We start from the raw sequence: 12,654 nt of genomic DNA, 5'->3' as shown, positions 1-12,654 counted from the left end.
AAAAGCACAAAGTAGATCAAACAAAAAGAAGATATAGATTTATCGTGGAAAACCTCTCCAAAGCGAAGGAGAAAAAACCATAGATGCGAGCCAGCAACAATATCACTATTTTTTAGGTGGTTACAGATCGCAGGAGATTTACAAGTGTATTTATAGAGGTGTGTTGGGATCCAAATTGAGTGGATGGTCTGGCCCTTGGACCCGGACAGTCCGCGTGCCCCGAGATTAGATTAACTTGAGTGTTTATCCTTATCCCGTGCGTGGTTATCTATCTAATCGCGTAGGAGCTGTTGGCTATCTCTTAGGAAAAGGTCCAGACCTCCTCCCCTATAAATATAAAGGGGTACGGCCGATTGAGAACCCCCGAACACATTCCAATCGAACCAATTACTTTACTTACTTTTCCTGCCCTAGGAGTAGATGTAGCGTAGTTTTAGTTGTAGTCTTCCACATATCCACTTCCACCCCTATTCGACTCTATGTCGTCTAGATCCGTCTTGGGTGGTCTGCCGATCCCAAGACGACCCTAGGATCTCACCCCTCCCGGGAGGCAAGATCTAGTTGTCCATCCAAGACCTCTTCTTCGAATTGATCTCTTAATTCCTAGGCGACTCCACGTCGTCTGGGGACGCCCCAGGTGACCTGTCGACCCGGAGCACCTTAAGATCTTTTCCCCAGGGGACGATATCTAGATTCCAGCAAGGAGGAGGAAGATGACCATGTCGCCAGGTCGCGGACCGTCCGGCCCAAAGCTGCGGACTGTCCGGTGTGACGCAGGGAAGACACCGCTCCTGCGCCCAGGTCGCGGACCGTCCGGCCCAAAGCCGCGGACCGTCCACGCTGCCGCAGAGGGCACCGCCAGGCGGTACAGCACCTATTGCGTTGTCCAGATCGGCGCCGCAGAGGGCACCGCTGGGGACGAGGTTGCAGATCTACAAAATCAGGCTTACATGGCCGATTCTAAAGATCTCAACGGTGCTTCTCCAAACAGCAACACAAGGGTGACTAATTTATCGGCCGCTGAGCGTGAAAGATTAAAAGATGACATGAAGAAAATAGACGAGGAGGTCCAGCGACAAACAGATCAGGTGCTCAAGGTGGCGGATAAGTGGTTCCTCTCGCACTTCAGGGTAGATTGCCACTAGAAGGCCGTCTAAGAGAGGGACATAAACGCCGAGTACATGTCAGCCATGCTGCAACAGCTCCCCACGATAGGTGATGCCAGGTCAGCCGATGATATTCCATTTATTAAAATTTATTTTGATAATCGGATTAAAAGTATCACGGAGGACATAGAAAGGATGACGCATGCATTAGGAAAAACTCACATGCCTAATTTTTTATCACATAAATTAGGCGCCAAAACAATTGTGTCAAACACATCGGCAACAAATGGGTTTCCCCAGCCATATTCTGGTATGTCGATGAACTTATATCCAGGACGACCGTCACCACCATCTTCGCTAAATGGTGAGTCAACTCTGAGCATGGCCGGACCGTCCGCACACAATCGCGGACCGTCCGGCCCTCCATCAGACCGTCCGGCACCCTACGCTGGACAGTCCGAAGTTACACATAGCCCACCACAAGGGTCACAGGTGTTGCCTGACGTGACCGGATAGTCCGGGGATAGTACCGGGCCGTCCGATCCACTCGCAGACCGTCCGACTGCGCAGGTCAGACCGTTCGGAGCACCAGAAGTCACCTGTGATCCGCCTAGTGCGGAAGGCCGGCATAAATATAACCGGCCACCCAAGCCCCAAGAACCAAAAAAGTCACATGTCCCTGAGTTTGTTTGGCCCACTAAGGCCAAACCTTCTATTCGCTCTCACCCGCACTCGACACAAAAGGAAAAAGTTAAGTTCACATTTAATATTACTAAGTGTGATAAAATATTTGATGAGTTGCTTAAACACGGTAATATTAAATTGTCACATGTAATTCCTCCGGTTGAACAATTAAAAGGGCACGTTTATTGCAAATGGCATGGCTCCTTTCTCCATAACACCAATGATTGTGTCGTCTTCCATCGACAAATACAATCGGCTATAAATGAAGGTTGATTGAGGTTTCAAAAGGAGGTGAGGATTGACGGGCCACCTGTCCCTGCCACCACATTAGAGCCGACAAGCAAAAAAGTCATAGTTCGGCCTTGTGCGGCCGATAAAAGCAAAGATAAAAATGTCGTCATTGGTGATCCCCGCACACCAAATATGTTACGCAGAGTAGTTACTTGGAAGGCTCCGGACAAAAGAAAGACCGGAGGCGCTGAGGGGCAAGCACGATCCGACACCCGATCACGGTCACCTATCCTGTGTACGCCGGACGATCCAGGTACTAAGGGACAGTCCGAGACAGGCGCGGACAATCCGTCTATGATGGCCGGACGGTCCATAGATGGTCAGAAGCAGCAACCTCAGACCATCAGACCACAACGTTCCAACACAAGTGTTAGGAAACAAAACACTACTAAGACGTCTGGACGACTCAGTAGAGTGAAAGGGAAATGTGCCCTTGGGCCATTTCTAAGTATTTTGGTGATTTAGTGTCCAACACAAGTGCTTAAGTGTTAAACTATGCCAAATGGTGGACAAAGTGCAAACCAATACAAAGGTATGATTCTAGACTTAGTACATTGGTTTTTGTGTACTAACATATTTGTCTAAGTGCTAGAATCAGAGAAAATACAATTAGATAAGTCTTGGCTCGAGCAGCCAAGACTCTGCTCGGTCTGGGTGCACCGGACTGTCTGGTGGTGCACCGGACAGTGTCCGGTGCGCCAGGCTGGCTCTGGTGAAAAGGCTGCTCTCAGGTCTCGACGGCGGCGTACGGCTATAAATCACCGGACTGTCCGGTGGTGCACCGGACAATGTCCGGTGAGTCGGCTGCGGCGAAGTCGCCGCTCTCGGGAACCAAGTCAACAGCGTACGACTATAATTCACCGGACTGTCCGGTGAGGCACCGGACTGTCCGGTGAGCCAACGGTCGGGCGCGCCAACGGTCGGCCGCGCAATCCGCGTGTGACGCGTGGCCGAGCCAACGGTCGAATGGGAGCACCGGACTGTCCGGTGTGCACCGGACAGTGTCCGGTGCGCCAACGGCTCCAAGTCTCCAACGGTCAGCTGCGCCAGAATGGGAAAGAAATCCGCACCGGACAGTGTCCGGTGGTGCACCGGACTGCCCGGTGCGCCAGTCGACAGAAGGCAAGAATTGCCTTCCTGGATTGCTCTCAACGGCTCCTAGCTGCCTTGGGGCTATAAAAGGGACCCCTAGGCGCATGGAGGAGTACACCAAGCACACTTTGAGCATTCTTGATCATTCACACTTTGTCTTTGCGCACTTGTTCGACATTCTTAGTGATTTGAGCTCCATTCTAGTGAGAACTTTGTGATATTCATTAGAGCTCAAGTCTTGGCCGTGTGTGTGCGTATTTGCTGTGGACTTGTGTGTGTTGCTCATCCCATCCTTACTTTCGTGTTCATTTGTGAACATCTTTTGTAAGGGCGAGAGACTCCAAGTTGTGGAGATTCCTCGCAAATGGGATATAGTGAAAGGAAAAGAAACACCGTGGTATTCAAGTGGATATTTGGATCACTTGAGAGGGGTTGAGTGCAACCCTCGTCCATTGGGACGCCACAACGTGGAGTAGGCAAGTTTTGACTTGGCCGAACCACGGGATAAATCACTGTGCCTCTCTGTTTTGATATCTTTGTGGTTATTGTGTCTTGCAAGAATTCCTCTCTAGCCACTTGGTTTTATTGCTCTAACACTTAATCAAGTTTGTGGCTTCAAGTTTTAAGTTTTTACAGGATCACCTATTCACCCCCCTCTAGGTGCTCTCAATTGGTATCGGAGTCGTTCTCTTCACGTAAGGAACTAATCGCCCGAAGAGATGGATCCTAAGGGCAAGGGGATGGTGGTCAATGATAAGAAGAAGGAATCCTTCATCAATGATCCAAAAGATGACAAGCCTACTGACTCGGGCTCGAGCCACAAAAGAAAAGACGGGAAGAAGAAGAAAACAAGGCGCATCAAGGAGATAGTCTACTACGACAGCGACGAATCTTCCTCTTCCCAAAAGGACGACGACGACTACGAGAAAAAGAAAACGATCAATTCAAACTTTTCTTTTGATTATTCTCGTATTCCGCAAAGCTCCAATACTCATTTGCTTTCCATTCCACTCGGTAAACCTCCTCACTTTGATGGAGAGGACTACGGATTTTGGAGTCACAAAATGCGTAGCCACTTGTTCTCTCTCTATCCAAGTATATGGGAGATAGTTGAAAATGGAATACAATTTGATAGTACGGATAGTCCCATATTCATCAATGAACAAATTCATAAAAATGCATAGGCTACTACTGTTCTTTTAGCGTCATTGTGCAGGGATGAATATCATAAGGTGAGTGGCTTGGATAACGCCAAGCAAATTTGGGACACCCTCGGGATCTCTCATGAGGGAAATGACATCACCATGCTCACCAAGATGGAGTTGATGGAGGGCGAACTTGGGAGATTCGCAATGATCAGGGGAGAGGAGCCAACCCAAATATACAACAGGCTCAAGACCCTCGTCAACAAGATAAGGAGCTATGGAAGCACGCGATGGACAGACCACGACGTCGTCCGCCTAATGCTAAGGTCTTTCACTGTCCTTGATCCACATCTTGTAAACAATATTCGTGAAAATCCTAGGTACACCAAGATGTCGCCCGAAGAAATACTTGGAAAGTTCGTAAGCGGGCGGATGATGATCAAGGAGGCAAGATACGTCGATGAGGCGTTGAATGGTCCAATTCATGAGCATCAAGCCATTGCTCTCAAGGCAACAAATAACAAGGAGGCGCTACCTAGCAAGGTGGCACAAGTTTAGGCGGCAGGGCTCAATGAGGAAGAAATGGCCCTCATCATCAAGCGCTTCAAGACGGCGCTAAAGGGCCGCAAGGAGCATCCTAAAAAGAACAAGACGAAGGGAAAGCGCTCCTGCTTCAAGTGCGGTAAGGTTGGTCACTTTATTGCTAATTGTCCCGATAATGATAGTGACCAGGAACAAGGAAAGAATGGGAAAAGAGAGAACAAGAAGGTTTACAAGAAGGCTAAAGGCGAGGCACACCTTGGAAAGGAGTGGGATTCAGATTGCTCTACGTCCGACTCCGACGATGAAGGACTCGCCGCCACCGCCTTCAACAAATCATCTCTCTTCCCCAACGAGCATCACACATTCCTCATGGCAAAGGAGAAGAAGGTATGTACTCGAAACAATACTACTTATGCTTCTTCAAGTGAGGATGAATCTAGTGATGATGAAATAGACTATGCATATTTATTCAAAGGCTTAGATAGAACTAAAATTGATAAGATCAATGAATTGATTGATGCTTTGAATAAAAAAATAATCTTTTAGAAAAGCAAGAAGATCTTTTATATGAAGAGCATGATAAATTTGTAAATGCACAAAATTCTCTTGCATTAGAAGTTAAAAGAAATGAAATGCTTTCATGTGGATTGTCTACATGCCATGAATCTATTTCTAGCTTAAAGAGTATCAATGATGACTTGAATGTAAAACTAGAAATAGCTAATAAATCAAGCTCTTGTGTAGAACATGTTGTGATTTGCAATAGGTGTAAAGATTTTAATGTTGATGCTTGTAGTGAACACCTAGTTTCCATTTCTAAATTAAAGGATGAAGTGGCTAGTCTTAATGCTCAACTTAAGACTAGCAAAAGTGAATCTGATAAACTAAAATTTGCAAGGGATGCCTACACGATTGGTAGACACCCCTCAATTAAGGATGAACTTGGCTTTAAGAGGGAAGCCAAGAACTTAACAAGTCATAAGGCTCCCATCTCTGCCAAGGAGAAAGGGAAGGCCCCTATGGCTAATAGTGCTCAAAAGAACCATGCTTTCATGTACCATGATAGGAGATATTCTAGGAATGTTCATAGAAGTTATGATTCTCATGCCATGATTGCCTCAAGTTCTTCTATTATGCATGATAGAAATTTGGCTAGGAAAAATGTTGTTCATCATATGCCTAGAAGAAATGTTGTTCATGTACCTAGGAAAGTAAGTAATGAACAGTCTACAATTTACCATGCTTGCAATGCTTCCTTTGCTATTTGTAGAAAGGATAAGAAAGTGGTTGCTAGGAAATTAGGGGCAAAATGCAAGGGAGATAAAACTTGCATTTGGGTTCCTAAGACTATTGTCACTAACCTTGTAGGACCCAACAAGAGTTGGGTACCTAAGACCCAAGCCTAATTTGCCTTGCAGGTTTATGCATCCAGGGGATCAAGCTGGATTATCAATAGTGGATGCACAAACCACATGACGGGGGAGAAGAAGATGTTCACCTCCTATGTCAAGAATAAAGATTCCCAAGATTCAATCATATTCGGTGACGGGAATCAAGGCAAGGTTAAAGGCTTAGGCAAGATTGCCATCTCAAATGAGCACTCTATCTCCAATGTATTTTTAGTAGAGTCGCTAGGATATAATCTTCTATCGGTTAGTCAATTATGTAATATGGGATATAATTGCTTATTCACAAATGTAGATGTGTCTGTCTTTAGAAGGAGTGATGGTTCATTAGCTTTTAAGGGTGTACTAGACGACAAACTCTATTTAGTTGATTTTGCAAAGGACGAGGCTGGTCTAGATGCATGCTTAATTGCTAAGACTAGCATGGGCTGGCTGTGGCATCGCCGTCTAGCACATGTGGGGATGAAGAACCTTCACAAACTTCTAAAGGGAGAACATGTGTTAGGTCTAACAAATGTGTATTTCGAAAAAGATAGACCTTGTGCAGCATGTCAAGCAGGTAAACAGGTGGGAAGCTCTCATCATATCAAGAATGTGATGACCACGACAAGACCTTTGGAGTTACTTCATATGGACCTCTTCGGACCCGTCGCCTATCTGAGCATAGGAGGAAGTAAGTATGGTCTTATTATTGTTGATGATTTTTCCCGCTTCACTTGGGTATTCTTTTTGCAGGATAAATCTGAAACCCAAGGGACCCTCAAGCGCTTCCTAAGGAGAGCCCAAAATGAGTTTGAGCTCAAGGTGAAAAAGAAAAGGAGCAACAACGAGTCCGAGTTCAAGAACCTTCAAGTGGAGGAGTACCTTGAGGAGGAAGGAATTAAGCACGAGTTCTCCGCTCCCTACACACCACAGCAAAACGGTGTGGTAGAGAGGAAGAACAGGACGCTCATCGACATGGCAAGGACGATGCTTGGAGAATTCAAGACGCCCGAGCAGTTTTGGTCGGAAGCTGTGAACACGGCTTGCCACGCCATAAACCGGGTCTACCTTCATCGCCTCCTCAAGAAGACGTCATACGAGCTACTAATCGGTAACAAACCCAACGTTTCATATTTTCGAGTTTTTGGGAGTAAATGCTACATTCTGGTAAAGAAAGGTAGAAATTCAAAATTTGCTCCCAAAGCTGTAGAAGGTTTTTTGTTAGGTTATGACTCAAATACAAAGGCGTATAGAGTCTTCAACAAATCATCGGGTTTGGTTGAAGTCTCTAGCGACGTTGTATTTGACGAGACTAATGGCTCTCCAAAAGAGCAAGTTGAGCTTGATGATGTAGATGAGGAAGATGTTCCAATGGACGCGATTCGTACCATGGCGATTGGAGACGTGCGACCGCAGGAACTCAAGGAGCAAGATCAACCTTCTTCCTCAACGATGGTGCACCCCCAACTCAAAATGATGAACAGGTTCCTCAAGAAGAGGCGTGTGATCAAGGGGGAGCACAGGATGTCCAAGTTGAAGAGGAAGAAGCACCACATGCCCCTCCAACTCAAGTTCGAGCGATGATTCAAAGGAACCATCCCGTCGACCAGATTTTGGGTGATATTAGCAAGGGAGTAACCACTCGCTCTAGATTAGCTAATTTATGTGAGCATTACTCTTTTGTCTCTTCTATTGAGCCTTTTAGGGTAGAAGAGGCCTTGCTAGATCCGGACTGGGTGTTGGCCATGCAGGAAGAGCTCAACAACTTCAAGCGTATTGAAGTTTGGACACTGGTGCCGCGTCCCAAGCAAAATGTTGTGGGAACCAAGTGGGTGTTCTGCAACAAACAGGACAAGCACGGAGTGGTAACGAGGAACAAGGCTCGACTTGTGGCAAAAGGTTATGCCCAAGTCGCAGGTTTGGACTTTGAGGAGACTTTTGCTCCTGTGGCTAGGCTAGAGTCTATTCGTATTTTGCTAGCATATGCCGCTCACCATTCTTTCAGGTTGTTCCAAATGGATGTGAAGAGCGCTTTCCTCAATGGGCCAATCAAGGAGGAGGTGTACATGGAGCAACCCCCTGGCTTTGAGGATGAACGGTACTCCGACCACGTGTGTAAGCTCTCTAAGGCGCTCTATGGACTCAAGCAAGCCCCAAGAGCCTGGTATGAATGCCTTAGAGACTTTTTAATTGCTAATGCTTTCAAGGTTGGGAAGCCGATCCAACTCTTTTCACTAAGACATGTGATGGTGACTTATTTGTGTGCCAAATTTATGTCGATGACATAATATTTGGTTCTACTAACCAAAAGTCTTGTGAAGAGTTTAGCAGGGTGATGACGCAGAAATTTGATATGTCGATGATGGGCGAGTTGAACTACTTCCTTGGGTTCCAAGTGAAGCAACTCAAGGACGGCACTTTTATCTCCCAAACGAAGTATACGCAAGACTTGCTCAAGCGATTTGGGATGAAGGACGCCAAGCCCGCAAAGACTCCAACTGGGAACTGATGGACACGTCGACCTCAACAAAGGAGGTAAGTCCGTTGATCAAAAAGCATACCGGTCCATGATAGGTTCCTTGCTTTATTTATGTGCTAGTAGACCGGATATTATGCTTAGTGTATGCATGTGTGCTAGATTTCAATCTGATCCAAGGGAGTGTCACTTAGTGGCTGTGAAGCGAATTCTTAGATATTTAGTCGCTACGCCTTGCTTCGGGATCTGGTATCCAAAGGGCTCTACCTTTGACTTAATAGGATACTCAGACTCCGATTATGCTAGATGTAAGGTCGATAGGAAGAGTACATCAGGGACGTGCCAATTTCTAGGAAGGTCCCTGGTGTCGTGGAGTTCTAAGAAACAAACCTCCATTTCCCTATCCACCGCTGAGGCCGAGTATGTTGCCGCAGGACAGTGTTGCACGCAACTACTTTGGATGAGGCAAACCCTCCGGGACTTTGGCTACAATCTGAGCAAAGTCCCACTCCTATGTGACAATGAGAGTGCTATCTGCATGGCGGACAATCCTGTTGAGCACAGCCGCACAAAGCACATTGACATCCGGCATCACTTTTTGAGAGACCACCAGCAAAAGGGAGATATCGAAGTGTTTTATATTAGCACCGAGAACCAGCTAGCCGATATCTTTACCAAGCCTTTAGATGAGAAGACCTTTTGCAGGCTGCGTAATGAGCTAAATGTCTTAGATTCGCGGAACTTGGATTGATTTGTAGCATACATGTGTTTATGCCTTTGATCATGTTCCCTATGCATTTTGTTGTTTATTTATGGTGCTCAAGTTGTACTCATGATCCCCGGACCTCACAAGTACAATTGTAAGTGATGCACTTATTTAGGGGGAGGCATGCTACAACTTGACCCTTTGAGACTAACCGTGTGCTTGAGTTTACTTGATTTAGTCTCAAAGGTAGATTGAAAGGAAAAGGTGAACTTGGACCAGGCAAGACTTCCACTGCACTTCGATGAGAGGGTAACTCACTCCAAGTTCGTCTTCATATGTTTATTGCCTTTTTACTCTTAGTTGAAGATTTTGGTGAGGCAATGGGGTTTAAGGGCCAAGATTGATCCCGTTTTGGTGCTTGATGCCAAAGGGGGAGAAAAAAAGGCCAAAGCAAGAAATGGATCAGCTACCACTTGAGAATTTTGAAAATAGTAATAGAGTAGAGTTTTGTTTTGTCAAAATACTCTTATTGTCTCTTAGTGCTAAAAGTCTGTCTCTTGTGGGGAGAATGTTTGATTATGGGAAAAAGGGGGAGTTTTTGAATCTTTGATCAATTTCTCTCGGAATACCTCTCTTTATGTCTCTACAAGTGAATGTGACTTAGAGATAGGAAATTGAGTTTGATTTGCAAAAAAAAAACCAAGTGGTGGCAAAGAATGGTCCAAATATGCCAAATTTGAATCAAAATCATTTCTTGTTTGAAATTACATTGATATTGCACTTCTTTTAGTTGCTTTATGTTGTGTTGGCATAAATCACCAAAAAGGGGGAGATTGAAAGAGAAATGTGCCCTTGGGCCATTTCTAAGTATTTTGGTGATTTAGTGTCCAACACAAGTGCTTAAGTGTTAAACTATGCCAAATGGTGGACAAAGTGCAAACCAATACAAAGGTATGATTCTAGACTTTGTACATTGTTTTTTGTGTACTAACATATTTGTCTAAGTGCTAGAATCAGAGAAAATACAATTGGATAAGTCTTGGCTCAAGCAGCCAAGACTCTGCTCGGTCTGGGTGCACCGGACTGTCCGGTGGTGCACCAGACAGTGTCTGGTGCGCCAGACTGGCTCTGGTGAAAAGGCTGCTCTCGGGTCTCGACGGCGGCGTGCGGCTATAAATCACCGGACTATCCGGTGGTGCACCGGACAATGTCCAGTGAGTCGGCTACGGCGAAGTCGCCGCACTCGGGAACCAAGTCAACAGCGTACGACTATAATTCATCGGACTGTCCGGTGAGGCACCAGACTGTCGGGCGCGCCAACGGTCGGGCGCGCAATCCGCGCGTGACGCGTGGCCGAGCCAACGGTCGAATGGGAGCACCGTACAGTGTCCGGTGCGCCAACGGCTCCAAGTCTCCAACGGTCAGCTGCGCCAGAATAGGAAAGAAATCTGCACCGGACAGTGTCCGGTGGTGCACCGGACTGTCCGGTGCGCCAGTCGACAGAAGGCAAGAATTGCCTTCCTGGATTGCTCTCAACGGCTCCTAGCTGCCTTGGGGCTATAAAAGGGACCCCTAGGCGCATGGAGGAGTACACCAAGAACACTTTGAGCATTCTTAATCATTCACACTTTGTCTTTGCGCACTTGTTCGACATTCTTAGTGATTTGAGCTCCGTTCTAGTGAGAACTTTGTGATATTCATTAGAGCTCAAGTCTTGGCCGTGTGTGTGCGTATTTGCTGCGGAATTGTGTGTGTTGCTCATCCTATCCTTACTTCCGTGTTCATTTGTGATCATCTTTTGTAAGGGCGAGAGACTCCAAGTTGTGGAGATTTCTCGCAAACGGGATATAGTGAAAGGAAAAGAAACACCGTGGTATTCAAGTGGATCTTTGGATCACTTGAGAGGGGTTGAGTGCAACCCTCGTCCATTGGGACGCCACAACGTGGAGTAGGCAAGTTTTGACTTGGCCGAACCACGGGATAAACCACTGTGCCTCTCTGTGTTGATATCTTTGTGGCTATTGTGTCTTGCAAGAATTCCTCTCTAGCCACTTGGTTTTATTGCTCTAACACTTAATCAAGTTTGTGGCTTCAAGTTTTAAGTTTTTACAGGATCACCTATTCACCCCCCCTCTAGGTGCTCTCATAGAGTCGGCCCTACTTTTGGTCAGTTGCTTGCCAAATATATGAAGAAGGCCGTTCCACAGAATCGGCCAATAAAACAAACGAAGTCAAAATGGTGATCTGTGCGAAAGCAAAAGCCAACTAAACAGACCTAAAAGGTAGCACAACCAAGATCACCTTGTCATCCTCCTCCAGGGATAGCATGGTGTGTCCCGTTCTATCCATCGTCGATGTGTTGTCCTGCTCATGTGTGGGGTGGTACGGCGATAAATTCGTATTACTGGCCCAATCCATTTGCTTATTTGGGCTGGGGGCACCACAAGTTTTTGCCTATTGATAGGTTGATCAGGCAGACAGGGCCGAAGAGGATGCAATCCGAAACGGCCTCTGTGCATTAAAGTTTCATCAAGTATTTATATTATCTGATCGCAAGAGCCGATGACTTGCATCGAGCTAAGTCCTTACTTCAGGAACAAAGTAGCTCATGAAGTCAATTGTTTCCGAGGTTTTCGCTAGTGCTTTTGGTTCGCCAAGCTCCACCAAAAGGCAGGGGGCATATGTTGGGATCCAAATTGAGCGGACAGTCCGGCCCTTGGACCCGGACAGTCCGCGTGCCCCGAGATTAGATTAACTTGGGTGTTTATCCTTATCTCGTGCGTGGTTATCCATCTAATCGCGTGGGAGTTGTTGGCTATCTCTTAGAAAAAGGTCCAGACCTCCTCCCCTATAAATATAAAGGGGTATGGCCGATTGAGAACCCCCGAACACATTACAATCGAATCAATTACTTTACTTACTTTTCCTGCCCTAGGAGTAGATGTATCGTAGTTCTAGTTGTAGTCTTCCACATATCCACTTCCACCTCTATTCGACTCTACGTTGTCTAGATCCGTCTTAGGTGGCCTGTCGATCCCAAGACGACCCTAGGATCTCACCCCTCCGGGGGGGCAAGATCTAGTTGTCCATCCAAGACCTCTTCTTCGAATTGATCTCTTAATTCCTAGGCGACTCCACGTCGTCTGGGGACGCCCTGGGTGACTTGTCGACCCGGAGCACCTTAAGATCTTTTCCCCCAGAGGACGATATCTAAATTCCAGCA

This window comes from Zea mays, chromosome 6 (assembly GCF_902167145.1).
Source record: "Zea mays cultivar B73 chromosome 6, Zm-B73-REFERENCE-NAM-5.0, whole genome shotgun sequence".
NCBI lineage: Eukaryota > Viridiplantae > Streptophyta > Magnoliopsida > Poales > Poaceae > Zea > Zea mays.
Note: the sequence above shows the minus strand (reverse complement) of the source record.